Raw genomic sequence first — 16627 nt, 5'->3', positions numbered from 1 at the left:
CCTATCTGTAATATATCGAAAATAATAACTCCACTTGTGATAACTTACCATATTCGGACAGCATCATTTTTGAGAATTTTGGTCATCAACAAAATATATATTGAAGTAAAACAAGCAAAGAAAGTTTGCCTTTACACTGTTTGTTCAATCTTCTGAAACATTTTGGGCAAGGATTTCAAAATGAGTTCTTTTTGGCAATGTGTAACAACAGCTTTCATTTTTGACCTAGCGACAGTGAAGGAACAGCTGATATATTTCCAAGTCAGGATGATGTGGGGCTTGGAGGGAACTTCCAAGTGGTGATGTTCCCATTGTGTATCTGCTGCTCTTGTCCTTTTATGTGGTAGAGGTTGCAGGTTTGGGAGGTGCTATCAAAGGAACCTTGGTGAGTTGCTGCAGTGCATCTTGTAGATGGTACACACTGCTGTTACTGTGCATTGATGGTGGAGGGAGTGAATGTTTGTGGATGATTGCCAGGCCGTTTTCAAGAGGACTGTTTTGTCCTGGATGATGTTGAGCTCCTTGTGTCTTGTTGAAGCTGCACTCATCCAGTCAAGTGGAAAGTATTCCATCACATTCCTGACATGTGCCCTGTAAATGGCGGACAGGCTTTGGGGAGCCAGGAAGTGAATTACTCAGCACAGGATATCCTGCCTCTAATCTGCATTTGTAGCCACAATATGCTGCACCCTGTGCCCTTTCAATGCCACAGCTAGGCCCAGCAAAATTTGATGCCCTCTTTAGTTTCCTGCTGCTCAGATCAGCCACTCATCATCTTGACTTGGAAATATATCAGCCATTCTTTCACTGTTGCTGGGTCAAAATCCTGGAACTCCACCCTTCACCCTAGCACTGTGAGTGTATCTACACCTCATGGACTGCAACGGGTTCAAGAAGGCAACTCACCACCACCTTCTCGAGAGCAATTAGGAATGGACGATAAACGCTGGTCGAGCACTGTCAATGAATCTAAAAAAGGGATGAAAAGAGATAGACAGTCCATCACGCAAACCAGCCTCCCGTCCAATAACTGCCTATACACTTCCTGCTACCTCGGAAAAGCAGCCAGCGTAATCAAGGACACCACACACCCTGGACCTACTTTCTTCCATCTTCTTCCATTGGGAAAAAGATACAAAAATCTGAGATCACATATCAAATTACTCAAGAACAGCTTCTTCCCTGCTGCTGTCAGACTTTTGAATGGACCTCCCTCGCACTAAGTTGATCTTTCTCTACGCTCTAGCTATGACTGTAACACTACATTCTGCACTCTCTCCTTTCCTTCTCTATGAATGGTATCCTCCGTCTGTATAGTGTGCGAGGTACAATACTTTTCACAATATACTAATACATGTGACAATAATAAATCAAATTAAAGAGGAAATAAATAGGAAGTCCTATAAAATGGAACTTGTTGCACTTATAAAAGGTAACGAGCTTCCTGTTGGTTTATCTTTGCACTTTGTCAATTGCAAACTCAAAGACTTTAAAATGCAGATATTGCCTGACAGGAAAACCTCTCGTTCAAACATCCGGTGCTTTCTGAAATTTGAGAAACAAAATAAGGGAGTATATTGGGCGAGGGTTCAGGAGTGAGGGGTGGGAGGTTGTAGAGGGTGGTAATATTCTTGTCCTGACTAGCGTCTTCAGTCCCTGTCACCTGCCATGGCAGCTTGGTGGACTCTTGTCGCTCCTCTCCAATGTGCTGTCATCCGGGGGGAGCTATCAGACCATCAGAAAGATGCATAAATCAAAAGGAAGATGAGGCGTATGGCCTTGTTCCGACAGAACCTGACAGAAAGCAGAAACAGGATTGCAGAGTTGGAGGAGTGGCTGTCTGGAATAGAAGACTGATTAACTGCCTTGAAGGGAAATTGATGTGCTGGGAAAAATAGAGGACAGCAGTGGGTTTGATAACAAAATAGATAATTTGGAGAATAATTCAGGCAGGAGCAGTCTCCTTTTAATAAGCATGCCAGGGTGGGGAGAATGCTGTGACCTATCCTCAGAATATCCTAACTGGGCTTTGGGATAGTTAGGATCTCCGAAGTAGGGATTTGAGTGAGTACAGTGCTCACTGCAGTAACATAACTCACAAGGCATTGGAACAGGAGGGGGCCATTCGGCCCCTCAAAGCTGTTCTACCATTCAATGAGATTGTGGCCATACTGTGAATTAACTCTGCGTTCCCTATTCGCCCCACATCCCTTAACATCTCTGGCTGCTTCAACAAAATCTATCGACCTTAGATTTGAAATTAACGACTGATCTTGTGTTCTGTTTATGGATGACAGTTCCAAATTTCCACCATCATCCAGATATGCAAACCTTTCCATATCTCAATCCTGAAAGATCAGCCTCTGACTTTCAGACACTGCAGCATGCCCCACTAAAGTTTATTTTTAAATTAGTCACAAGGAGGCTTACATTAACACTGCAATGAAGTTATTGTGAAAATCCCCTAGGCGCCACACCCCGGTGCCTGTTCGGGTACACTGAGGGAGAATTCAGCATGGCCAACGCACCTAACCAGATTGTGGGAGGAAACTGGAGCACCCGGCAAAACCCATGCCAGCATGGGGAGAATGTGCAGATTCTGCACAGACAGTCACCCATGGCAGGAATCGAACCTGGGGCACCAAGCACTGTGAGGCAGCAACGCTAACCCACCGTGTCACCCTACCGCTGCCAATGAGAATTTGACGTTCAGCCAAATCTCCATTCACAGCAGCAGGACTGGAGAATCCCAGCCACAGGTAAGGTCAGAGAATGCCAGCTTAGTCCTCGATTCCCCAACCACTGAAAATAGTTTCTCTCTTTCTCCCCTATCTGTTCCTGCCCCTTTAATATCCTTAAATCACCACTTAACTTTCTAAATCCTAATAGGGAGCACCACCTCAGTCCGTGTCCTCATTATTTAGTCTTGGAATCTAGGTATCATCTTTCAGCTCACAATGTCCTCAAGGGCAAACACTAACACGCAATGTGATGTCATCTTAAAGGATGCATAAAAGTTGAGGTTTTTTTTAAAACACAAGCTTTGGCCAAATGCTGGTCAATAGCAGTGATTTGATTTGATTTGATTTGATTTATTATTGTCACATGTATTAACATACAGTGAAAAGTATTGTTTCTTGCACTCCATACAGACAAAGCATACCGTTCATAGAGAAGGAAAGGAGACAGTGCCGAATGTAGTGTTACATTGTTAGCGAGTTTAAAATAGCTAGAATGATGTTTTAGAAGCATAGAACAAGAGTAAAAGAGAAGTAGAAGGTGTGCTGGGTACAACTTGCAAGAAGTCGCCATGCTCCAGTGCCATCTTGAAAAGAAAGTGTGATGTTAGAATGATTGTATGAATACAATGTTTTCAATGCCTTTGCAAAGTGACAATTTGACTTCCAAGTCTCTATCTGGTGATATATAATGTCAGACTATCAGTATCTATGGTGCTAAGTATATCTAAAGCTGTGTACGACTGGAGTGTTAGGCCATGGCTGATTGGGGTGGATGATTATGTTGCCTCTGCGCTTCCTCCCATCTGATCGGCGTACCCTTCCATTCCTTCCTCCTGCGTGTGCTTATCGAGCCTCCCTTTAACTTAGCGTGTGTTCTTCACCTTTCCTGACTTTTTGGATGGGACAGTGTTTTGGGGTGGCACAGTGGTTAGCAGTGGATAGTCAGAGGCTCTTTCCCCAGGGTGGAAGTGTCAATTATAAGGGGACACATGTTCAAGATGAGGGGGGAAGGAGGTGAACATTTAAGGGAGATGTGCGGGGGTAGTTTTCCACATGGAGAGAGCAGTGGGTGCCTGGAATGCACTGCCAGAGGAGGTGGTGGAAGCAGGCACATTAGCAACATTTGAGAGGTATCTGGATGGGTACATGAATAGGGAGGGAATAGAGGGATGTGGACTGAGTAATGGCAGGAGGGTTTTTTTATTTAGCAAGGGCATCATGATCAACAAGGGCTTAGAGGGCCAAATGTCCTGTTCCTGTCTGTACTTTTCTTCATTCTTTGTTCTCACGTGCCAGGGACACGGGTTCAATTCCAGCCTGTCTGTGTGAAGTTTGCACATTCTTCCTGCGTCTGTGTGAGTTTCCTCTAAGTGTTCCGGTTTCAACCCACAGTCCAAAGATGTGCAGGTATGTGGATTAGCCATGATAAGTTATCTCTTAGTGTCTAAAGTTGTGTAGGTTAGATGGATTAGCCATGGAAAGCGTATGAAGTTACAGGGATAGTGCAAGGGAGAGGCCCTGGGTAAGATACTCTGCCTGCGGACAGATGGGCCGGATAGCTGTTGGAATTCTATAATTCTATGAACATAATCTCAGTGGATAGATATTCCCTCTGGAAACCCACAGAGGTAACTTTCAGGATGCACAGGAAGTGGAATAGGAGAAGGCCATTCAATCCCCTGAGTAACTTGTAACTCCATCTACCTGCCATGATTCCATTTTTCAAAACTTAACCCAAAAAGTCAAGTTCTGGAATTTTCATTTGACCTCCTCCCTCAAACAGTTTTTGGGACAGAGATTTGCAGATTTTCAATGGTCTTGGAGTGAAGAGCTGGTATTTGACTTCACCCCTGAACAGCCTATCTCAAAATTTAAGTTTACGCCCCTTGTTCTGGACTCCCCACCCACAAGGAACTACCTTCACTCGTATCTCCCCTATCAACTCACTCATCCATCATAAGCACTTCACTTAATCTTCTACATGCAAGGCCCATCCAGGTAACTTGTCTTCTCGATTCGATCATCTGATCAGGATGACATCTGGGTTGCCAACTCTGATTGGGTGTATCCCTGGAGATTTCATCACATGACCTCCTGTCTCCTGCTGCCCCACCCCCACCATTCTTCACCCAACACACTCACCTTATCACACCCGATCTGAAAGGGCATAGGTCACTCTTCTCGCAGCCAATCGGAAAGTGTACAGGTCTTATTTGATTGGCTGATGCTGAAATGTCAGAGACCTTTGTATCTCGTCTTGAACTAATAAATTACAGCAGTCAACAAAGATGAATAAAAAATTTAAATCAGGCGCAATTTTCTTTTTTGTCTTCCAGCAGTGCACTAAAGATTAATTGTTAACACTTGGTAATTCCAGGATAATCCTGGAGGGTTGGTAACCCTACATGATCCCTGATATTATTTGCCGTCTGCCTGCCCTCAGTTCCTGATCCCAGCACAAATCATGGATGCTAAGAACCGGAGGCAGCCATTTTGAGTGCTCTTTAAAGCGATGGCTGGAAGCTGAAGTTGATACTTATATCCTTTTAATCAGAGTTGCTGAAAGGTTTTGAGTCTTCAATCTCATTGTAACTTGGGGAATCATTGAATCTGTGCAGTGTAGAAAGAGGCCATTCAGCCCATAGAGTCTGCACCGACTCGCTGACAGAGAGAGTATCCCACCCACGCCCTCCATTCCGCCCTATCCCCGTAACCACACACATTTAGCACGGCCAATCCACCTAACCTGCCTACCTTTGGACACTAAGGGGCAATTTATCATGGCTAATCCATATAACGTACACATCTTTGGACACTAAAGAGCAATTTAGCACGGCCAATCCACCTAGCCTGCACATTTTTGGACACTAAGGGGCAATTTAGCACAGCCAATCCACCCAATGTGCACATCTTTGGAACTAAGGGACAATTTACTATGGCCAATCTGCCTAACTTGCACATCTTTTGGACCATGGGAGGAAACCGGAGCACCTGGAGAAAACCCACACAGATATGGGGAGAGAACACAGCCAGTTACTCGAGGCTGGAATCGAACACTGGTCCCTGGAGCTGTAAGGCAACAGTGCTAACCACTGTGCCACCATGCCACCCCCCACCCCACTTGAGGTTACAGTCAGATCAGCCATGGTATTATTGAATGATGGAGCAGAACCAAAGGGCTGAGTGACCTACTCCTGCACCTAATTGGTATGTTTGCCTTCCTACCCAATTAATATAAAAATCACCCCCTGCTGTGTTTGAGAATCACCGCCCATCATTAGGGTAATAGTTAATAATATTTTATTCTATGAAGGACTTTGATAGAGTACAGAGGGACTGAGTGTCCCACTGATAGGAGGACCAGTTTGTGGAAGGGCACACATTTAAGGCAATTAGCAAAAATAAAATGAAAGAGGAGAGGCGGATAAATTATTTTTCGTGGATAAAAGCAAGTTATTACGGGTGCTGGAATCTGAAACCAAAAAGAGAAAATGTTGGAAAATCTCAGCAGGTCTGGCAGCATCTGTAAGGAGAGAAAAGAGCTGATGTTTCGAGTCCAGATGACCCTTTGTCGATGCTGATTATTTTACGCGGTGAGTTGTGATCTGGAATGCATTGCCTGAATGGAAACAGGTTTAATATTAGCTTTCAGAAAGGAATTGAAAAAATGCTTGAAAGGGGAGTCAGTTTCGGAGCAATGGGGAACAAGCAAGGGGGATTGGGCTTACTGACTAACTCTTCTAAAGAGACAGCCCTGGCATAATGGGCCAAATGGCCTCTTTCTGTGCTGTAAGAATCTATGGAATCTACGTCAGTGTCAAGGTATGCATTATGGTGCGCTTGACTCAATGAAAAGCGATAATTATCTCTTGAGAGATGAATCTCAAAATTAGGCAGAAATCCAATAAGACTCAGAAACATTAACATCAGTACACTGCAGTTCTGATGTGATACATTCAGTCATTCTCCCTGTTTACCCTGGGGGAGTATTTCAACATCTCTGCTCACCAAAAGGCAGCAGTGATGTAGATAAAGTCTAACACTTGCATCACATCATGGCTATATGGACATTAACCCAGAGGCCTGGATTAATAATCTAGGAGAACACGAGTTCAAATCCCACCATGGGCAGTTTGAGCCTTTGAATTCAGCCTTTTCTTTTAGAAATCTGAAAATCGTCAAGGAAATTGATAGCCAGCTGACATTAAAGTCAACTGGTTCATGAATGTACTGCAAGGAAGGACAGCTACCACCCTGACCCTGGTCTGGGAGGGGCTGTTGGGAGTGATTGAGGAGTGGACCAGAGTGTTTCAGAGGGAACAGAACACCCCCCCACCCCTTGGCAAAGTGAGACAGAGGGGAGGGGTGAGCTGTGTTTTTGGGATGCAACTTGAACTCCCTTCTCCCCGCAATGCGCCCTAACTTTCCCATGCAAATGTGGAGGACACAATGCCTTCTCTTTTAGCTTCTCTCTCTCTCCAGGGTGCCAAATACTCCTTTCAGACAAAATAACAATTTGCTTCTATTTTCTTTAATTTAGCATAATGTATTCACTTTTCATGATGTGGTCTCCTCTACATTGGGGTGTTAGGATACCAGGTCAGAAACCCTAAGGTATGTTATGAAGCCAGACTAAGCCCCAACAATTTTCTATTTTGGCATTAGTGTGAGGATAAGATGTTTCAATCTGGGCGTGATTCTACTGACAAACCAGAGAAGCTTTTATCAAAACAAGCTTTATTTAACAACAATTTAACTATAACAAATGAACTCGTTTAAGCTTTAACAATCAAATAATATTTAAACATGAGGAGTTGCAAGTTTCAACTGCTAACCTATCACTGTGAGTTCCAATTTAAGCAATATTTCTCTTCTAGATGTAAACCCCCTCTTTGAAATTAGCTAGCAAAACACATGCATATTTGTTGTGACTTAGGTTACCAGCCCTGGAGCTCTCAGAGAAGACTTTTCAGAGAGAGAAAGAGAAAGCTACTGCTTTCTTCTGGCAGACCAGATAGCAACTGCTTGTATTTTAAAAATGAAACTGAAATTCTTTTTTCTCTGAGAGCTTCGCTCCTCCTATTAATCACATGACTCTGTTTCTAACAACCAACTTAATCAAAAACTCATATGACTCTGCATACCTAGTCTAAAATCCCAGGAGAACCTAAATAAACCAAAGGTACATTAACTCCACAAGGTAATAGATTCCAAGCTAAAATGAATTATTAGCCTGCATTCTTAGTGTGATAAGTTCTTGCAGACAGAAGTCCCTTCACCAAAATCCCTTTATCAAAAGTCTGACAAGAGCACACAGAATGTTTTCAGTGAGCAGCCCACACTAGGAGTCCCAGAGGAACTGGCACTCCTGGTTACATATAAAGTAAGAGGCTCCCTGATTGGCACATCAATTTGGCCCTTAATCAGGGAGTTCATATTCTAACAGGCCCACCTCAATTACCTGATTAAAGTCATTACACTTGGCATGTGCTGCATGTTTCCCAGACAAATTGACTCTTGCAAATAAAACACTGCTCTTAAAACAACCTGATCTTAAACATAAATATATCAAACTAGCACAGTATCATTACAGGGGAGATTACAAGCATCTTGAGTGATGACTGAGCATTCTGATCAGTCTGCAAGTGTGACATTGTACTTCCAGTCTCCTGTCATGTTGATTCTCTGCTCCACTCCCACTCTGACCTCTCTTTTCTTGGTCTCTGATAACATTCCAATGGAGGTCAGGAACAGAACCCCATTTTTTCATTAGGCACGCTGCAATCTGTCTGACTCGACAATGAGTTCAGCAATTTCAGATCTTAATCACATTTTCTTTTGTCTGTTTTTTTTAATTTTTAGACAGCAATTGTTCATAATTATTCTGCTTTTCCCATTTCCATCTCCACTAGACACCTCTTTTGTTTCTTGACTTCTCCCATTTCCATCTTCTCTTGCTTCACACCATCATATCTTTTGTCACTTAGTCACCTTGGCATAGACCTTCAACTCATGTTCTTCACCCCTTTTCCCTGCCTCTGTGTGATGTCAGCAGCGTGGGTTCAATTGCCATACCAGCTAAGGATATTCATGAGGGTCCTGCCTTCTCAACCTTGCCCTTTGTGTGAGGTGTAGTAACCCTTAGGTTAAATCACCACCTGTCACCTCTCTCTCTCTCAAAGGGGAGAACAGTCTATGATCATCTGGGACTATAACAACTTTACCTTTTAGCTTTTACTTGGTTAAAATAAGACCATAGGATACAGGAGCAGAATTAGGCCATTTGGCCCATTGAGTCTGCTCCACCATTCAGTCATGGCTGATAAGTTTCTCAACCTCATTCTTCCATCTTTTCCCCCGTTTCCGTGTAATTGGGGCTAAAGGGGTCAAGGGAAATGGAGAGAAGGGGGGAATTGGGATATTGAATTCGATGATCAGCCATGATCAAGATGAATGGTGGAACAGGCTTGCAGTACCAAATGGCCTACACCTGCTTCTATGTCTATGTTCCTAACCATTGATCCCTTACCACTCAAGAACCTATCTATCTCAGTCTTAAATACACTCAATGACCTGGCCTCCACCACACTCTGTGGCAATGAATTCCACAGATTCACCACCCTCTGGCTGAAGAAATTCCTCCTCATCTTGGTTCTAATGGTTGTCCCTTTACCCAGACATGGCGCCTTCGGATCCTAGTTTCTCCTACTAATGGAACCATCTTCCCCACGTCCACTCTATCGAGGCCTTTCATTATTCTGCAAGTTACAATGAGATTCCCCCCTCATTCTTCTAAATTTCATCCAAAATCTCTAACATAAAATCTATAGACTCCCTACAATGCAGAAGGAGGCCATGTGGCCCATGGAGCCTGCAACAAACACAATAGCCCCCACCCAAGCCCTACTCCTATAACCTCTCATATTTACCCTGCTAATCTCCTGACACTAGGATTAATTTAGCATGGCCAATCAACGTAACCTGCGCATCTTTGAACTATGGGAAGAAGCCGGAGCAACCGCAGGAAACCCACGCAGACACGGGGAGAATGAGCAAACTCCACACAGAGTGACCTGAGGCCAGAATCGAATCCAGGTCCCTGGCGCTGTGAGGCAGCAGTGCTAACCACTGTGCCACCATGCTACCCCCTCTGAAAACATTTGTTAATATTTTCCAGTTTTCATGAAAGGTTATCATGCAATTTTAATTCTTTTTCTGCACTGATGCTGCCTGGTCTGCTGAGCATTTCCAGCATTTTCTGCTTTTATTTTAAATTCCCAGCATCTGCAGTATCCTGCTTTTGGATCAGTGTTATTTTATTTACCTGTGGCAATGAACAACCGATGGCCAACATTAATTTTATACTTTCCCAGCCTCAGGTGGTGTTGCAACATACAATGCCTGATGAACGCCAATGGATCTGCAAAACATTTGGAAATTTCCTGAAAAATAGAGATAAGAACGATAAATTCATCAATTTTTTTTCTCTCTTTGAATGCAATGAGCGCTCCATCAGAATCTGGGCTTCAACTGGCTTGTGATAAACACCTTTGAATATCTGCAATTGGGATAAATTATATGTTGCATTGTGTTTTTTTTAATCCATTCACAGCATGTGGGCATCACTGGGAAAGCCAGCTTTAATTGCCCACCCCTAATTGCCCTAGAGCCGCCTTCTTGAATACAACTGAGTGACTTGCTAGAATGGTTCAGAGGGCAGTTAGGGGTCAACTACATCAATGGAGGTTTGGAGTTATATGTGGGCCAGGCCAGGTAAAGGTCTTCATTCTCCAAAGAATATTTTTCTAAACAATTAGGTTGCTTCATTGTCCATTATTGATTTGAGCATTTTATTCCCAATTTAGTTAATTGGATTTAACTTCTCCAGCTGCAGTGTTGGTGGGATTTGAACTTTCATACTCTGCGTCATTACTCCAAGTCTCAGGATTACTTGTCAACAAACATCATCATTATCAACTATTTTTGCTTCAGTCCTCAGCCCAAAGGCAGGTCTGGTCCACAATGCTATGCCCTCCACCATGGAGGGGGGACAAGGTGGCAGGTACTGAATCTAGCCCAGCTGGAACAGTGATCAAATCTGCTGTTGGCACCCATCTGATCCACACTAGGTGTTTGCTGGGATGCTACCGGGACTTGATGGTTGATGTTATAAGGAGGCTGAATAGACTGGGACTTAGGAGTGGTCTTGTAGAGGTCTATCAAATAATGAGGGGCGTAGATCATCTAGATAGTCAATATCTTTTCCTAAAATTAGGGGAGTCTAAAACTAGAAGGCATGGGTTTTAGGTGAGAGGGGAGAGATACAAAAGGGTCCAGAGGGGCAGTTTTTTTCACACAGAGGGTGGTGAGTGTCTGGAATGAGTGGCCAGAGGTAGTAGTAGAGAAGGATACAATTTTGTCTTTTAAAAAGCATTTAGACAGGTTTAAAAAGCATTTAGACAGGTACAAGGGTAAGATGAGTATAGAGGGATATGGGCCAAACACGGGCAATTGGGACTAGCTTAGTGGTTAAAAAAGGGTGACATGGACAAGTTGGGCTAAAGGGCCTGTTTCCATGCTGTAAACCTCCATGACTCGATGACCAGCCATGTAGTCAACTGATCTAATTGGATCCCTATGGAGTCTGAGTTGCTGTGGTAACATAAACTTTTATACGCATGTTGCAGTCTGGAGCTCTGAATATTGATGGTAGAGGCCCCAACCTTCTCTTTAAGGGTGGCATGGTGGCACAGTGGTTAACATTCTGCCTCACAGCCATGATGTGGAGATGCGGGTGTTGGACTGGGGTAAGCACAGTAAAGGGTTTCCTTTACAATACGTTCCTATTCAGCCTCTCCTTATAATATCATTCCCTACTTTCGGAGTTCAGAAACTCCGAAAGCTAGTGCCAAATAAGCATGTTGGACTTTAACCTGGTGTTGTGAGACTTCTTAATGTGCCTCACAGTGCCAGCGACCCAGGGACTTGTGGAATCTGCAATTCTCACTGTGTCTGTGTGGGTTTCCTCCGGATGCTCCAGTTTCCTTCCATAGTCTGAAAGATGTGCTGGTTAGGTGCATCAACCATGTTAAATTTTTGCTCAGTGTATCAGAACAGGAGCTGGAGTCTGGCGACCAGGGGATTTTCGCAGTAATTTCATTGCAGTGTTAATGTAAGACTACTTGTGACACCAATAAATAGATATCACATAGCTGGCCAGCAATTATTTCCCACTCTTCCTGCCTGCCATCGGTATGGGTTGTAGGATTTACATGTTGATATTCAACCCATTTGAACTGATTTTATTATGGTCACAGCTACTAGGATATAGTGAAAAGTATTGTTTCTTGTGGGTTACAGAGACGTAACATACTGTTCATAGAGTACATAGGGTAGAAGGAAAGCAGAGGGTGCAGAATGTACTGTTAGCTAGGGTGTAGAGAAATATCAACTTAATATATAGTAGGTCCGTTCAAATGTCTGATGGCAGCAGGGGAAGAAACTGTTCTTGAGTCGGTTGGTACATGATCTCAGGCTTTTGTATCTTTTTCCCAAAGGAAGAAGGAGGAAGAGAGAATGTCCAGGGTGCATGGGGTCCTTAATTATGCTGGCTGCTTTTCTGAGGCAGTGGGAAATGTAGACAGAGTCAATGAATGGGAGGCTGGTTCAAGTGATGGGACTGGGTTATGCTCCCAACCCTTTGTAGTTTGAGTTGGTTGGTATGTGATCTCAGAATTTTGTATCTTTTTCCCAACAGAAGAAAGTGGAAGAGAGTATGTCCGGGGTGTGTGGGGTCTTTAATTATGCTGGCTGTTTTCCTGAGGCAGCAGGAAATGTAGACAGAGTAAATGGATGGGAGGTTGGCTTGAGTTGTGGGCTGGGTTTATGAATGCACCTTTCTTGATCTTCAAAACCCATTATTATAAGATAATTTTGAACATTAGGATAGTGTAAAATCTCAGCTGCAACAGCAATCCTCAGCAACCTCCACAAGGCCCAACAGGATTTGGGGCCATTTACGTCGAGGCAGATACTCATTGCCACTGAGTGAAAGGTGAAGGTATCTGCTAGTTCCTCCAAACAAAGTAGAAGAAAGCAAGGCATGATTTCACAATGTGTTCTACAATTCTTCCTATCAATATTATGTCTTATGTAAAGTCTCATTATATTATTTAATGTATTTAGAACACCGGACTTGTTTATTTCAATATTTTGTTGATGCAAATGATGTCTTGAAGATTCGCACTTACGTGAAATTTGTCCTTGAACGAGGAAGGTTTGTTTTTAGACTATTTCAGTCCAGACCCTGGAGGGAGTGAGTGTTCAAACGTAATATAAGTGAAAATATTCAACCTTTACAGCACACAGGTTCAACTCGTTCGAAGGAGAGATTCTTAAGGTTGCATAATCTAAATACTAAACACCATCCACCAGCGTTTCTGCTCTCAAGAATAACAGACCAGTACACAAATGTCGTGATGCTAATCAGGCTTTGTGATGTTGTAATGACTTTAGACTGTGGACATATAACATCATGCTGCTCATTGGAAATGTATGCTACATGTATGTAAAATGACATGTTTGTTATGTACATGAGGTAAAGATCATATGAACAAAATGACTGAAGCACTGTAATCTTACTGAGTCTTTTAACTAACTCCCACCATCCTAAAACCCTTGTCGTCTTAGTTGTATGGAGATAATTATCAAGCAATATCCTACAGGCACAGGCAATGGTTGCACATTTTTATCACCAAGGGCTATCTCCTCTGTTCCCTGGATTGTCTGAGATGGATGTACGACTGAATGCATGTCAGGACAACATGATGCACCAGACTCCATCAGAACGGCCCGGGGACTTTCAATTTCTGATGGCCAATCCCTGCTCCCTGGGACTCCCTGCAATCATAGAATCCCTACAGTGCAGAAGGAGGCCATTTGGCCCATCAAGCCTGCAACTGCCAACAATCCCACCCAGGGCCTAGCCCCATATATTTACCCTGCTACTACTCCTGACACTAAGGGACAACTTTATCATTGCCAATCAACCTAACCCACACATCTTTGGACTGTGGGAGGAAACTGGAGCACCTGGAGGAAACCCACACAGACACGGGGAGAATGTGCAAACTCCACACAGTTAGTGACCCAAGCTGGGAATTGAACCTGGGCCCCTAGCACTGTGAGGCAACAGCACTAACCAGTATGGCCAATATTTTTTACAACTCAGTAGGTTGGTACTCGCTGTTTCCCCCTCTCTGCTCTCGGCCATTGCCTCTCTCTCTCTCTGTCCCACCACGTGCCACCCTGAGACTATGTGAGAGTGAGTGTGAGAGAGGGAGAGTGAGAGTGTAATTCAGAGAATGTGGGTGAGAGAGTGACAGTCAGAAAATGAGGCCATTGCTCTGCAGAATTCAAATGAAATTCAGGGCTGCAAGCGGGTTGCCTTTCCTCCTGAGTTTTCCACTGTGCCTCGTCCGATGTGTGGATAGGGTTTTGGGGAGAATAATGGGGGATGGGTTGGGGGGGATGCAGGGAGGGTGTATGTCCCCATGCTGAGCAGCTTGTGTGTGTGTCCGGTTCACTGCAGTCTCACGGTTCTCTCTCATTCTCTCACACTCACTCACTCGCTTTCTCTTACTCAATTTCTCAGTCTCACTTGCACTCTTTCTCTCCTCACACTCACCATATGCTCTATTTTATCACCCAGACTCTAACTCATGCTCTCTCAGGCATGCTCTCACTCATTTTCACACACATGCTCACTCAAAGTCACATGCTGTTACTTTCTTACCTACAAACTTCTACTTACACCTTCACTCACCCCTCTTATTCACAATTGCTCGCTCACTTACACGCTCTCACATTCTTCACTCACACTCTCTCGCTTATGCTTTTTCTTACACACTTGCTCTCTCACACTCGCTCTCTCACACACTCTCCCCCATAATCTCTCACTCACACTGTCATTCAGTCACTCCCACGCATTCTCACTCACATTTTCTCCCTCTCACTGTCACACTCTCTCCCTCACATACTCTCACACCAGCTCTCTCACACCCAACTTCTCACAGTCAGTCACTCACACCCACTCTCACACTCGCTCTCTCATATTCGCTCACTCACACCCACTCTCTCATACTTGCTCTATCACACTCGCTTTCTCATATTTGCTATCTCACACTTGGTCTCACACTTGCTCACTCACATCCGCCCTCTCACACTTGTGCTCTCCCACTTGCTCACTCACACTTGCTCACTCACAAGCACTCTCACACTCGCTCTTTACACTCACTCTCACACTCGCTTACTCATTCACCATTCAATAGGTCAAAACCCTGGGACTCCCTCCCTAATAGCACTGTGGGTGTGCTTACACCACATGGACTGCAGCGGTTCAAGAAGGCAGCTCACCATCACCTTCTCTAGGATAATTAGGGATGGGCAATAAATACTGGTCTAGCCAGCAAAGCCCACATCCAATAATGAATTTTTTAAAAAATTCTACATAAATCTTACAGGCACCTTTAATTGTGGTGTAGGTGGAAGGGGGCGTGGAGGTAGTGGGGAGGTGAGGGGAAGGCCAGACTATATATAGCTGTTCACTGTGGAAACCTCAACATCCTCACAATCCAAGTCAAAACAACCAGGCTTTCCAGCCTTGTTGCAGTGCTGGGTGTCCCAGGCACCCTCTAATGTAGCAGAGCTGAAGTGTATCTTTCAATAAGAACAAAGGGAAAGTCAATACTATAATGCATGTATTAATTATCATGAAACACCACATCGCAGGAAGGATATAATTGCTGTGGAGAGGATGCAGAGATGATTTACTAAACTGTTGCCAGGGCTGGAGAATTGTAACTATGAGGAGAGATTGGAGAGGTTGGGGTTCCTTTCCTTGAAACACAAAAGGCTGAAGGGTGATGTGATTGAGGGGTACAAGATTGTGAGGGGTAGAGGGAGAGTAGATGGGAGGAACCTGTTTCCCACGGCAGACTGCTAAAAAGACCAGGGGCCACAGATTAAAACAAAGTGGCATTAGGTGTAGAGGGGACATGAAGGAAAATTCTTTTACATAGAGGATGATGGGTGTCTGGAATTCGCTGCCTGAATTGGTGGTGGAGTCAGAGACCCTAAACTCTTTAAAAACTACCTGGACCTGCACCTTAAGTACTGTAAGCTACAGGGCTATGGGCCAGGAGCAGGAAGGTGGGATTATAAAGGCTATCTGGGTGTCTTGGGTCAGCGTGGACAAGATAGGCCGAATGGTCTCCAACTGTGCTGTATCACTTCTATGTTCTACTGTTCCAATGGCAAAACCTGTTAAATACGTGGACATAGAAATTTATAACAGAGAGAGAGTTGACACAAAAAAGAGCCAAGTTGCGCTGGTGTAAGATTTGCAATCGGTATAAAAGTGTAATTTAAACTTAAATCATATGCCAGAAAACTGAGAAGGTTGAATCAACTTGTTCTACACCTCACTGAACTTCACTTTTCATTGGTTTCAATGGTTAATATATCATTCCAGCTGTAATTAGCGAGGGACTTTGGGCATCTCACTCTGTTAAGCAAAAGACAGGTTGGTAAAGCTTGAGTGGCAGCACTGTGCATCGAGCCTGGCTAACCGGGATTGTCTCCCCCTCTTACTGCCTGCCATCAGTGTGCTGGGAGGATCAGAATGTTGATTACAAATTGTTTGATGACAACATGGTCAGCAAATCCTGGGACAAAATTCTAACAGCCCCATCGTGGTAGAGGGGGTGAGGTGCAGCCAGAGCCAGACACTTCCGCAAGCTGTTCAAATGTCCACAAAAAACTACAAAGGGTCGTGAACATAGCCCAGCCTCCCATCCATTGACTCCATCTACACTTCCCGTTGCCTC

General features: G+C 44.0%; 1 long non-coding RNA gene across 1 annotated transcript in view; it reads right to left on the bottom strand.

Annotated features, from left to right (window-relative positions):
* The window catches only part of LOC145346532 (uncharacterized), a 72677-nt gene that overhangs the window by 29416 nt on the left and 26634 nt on the right, over nt 1-16627 (bottom strand). Inside the window, exon 3 of the long non-coding RNA XR_013887707.1 lies at nt 10066-10183. This is a non-coding gene — a long non-coding RNA (uncharacterized LOC145346532). The remainder of the gene's footprint in view (nt 1-10065; nt 10184-16627) is intronic.

The sequence above is a fragment of the Carcharhinus amblyrhynchos genome, chromosome 8 (assembly GCF_965287045.1).
Source record: "Carcharhinus amblyrhynchos chromosome 8, sCarAmb.v2.hapA, whole genome shotgun sequence".
Classification (NCBI taxonomy): Eukaryota; Metazoa; Chordata; class Chondrichthyes; order Carcharhiniformes; family Carcharhinidae; genus Carcharhinus; species Carcharhinus amblyrhynchos.
Note: the sequence above shows the minus strand (reverse complement) of the source record. Positions and strands in the feature narration are given on the sequence as shown.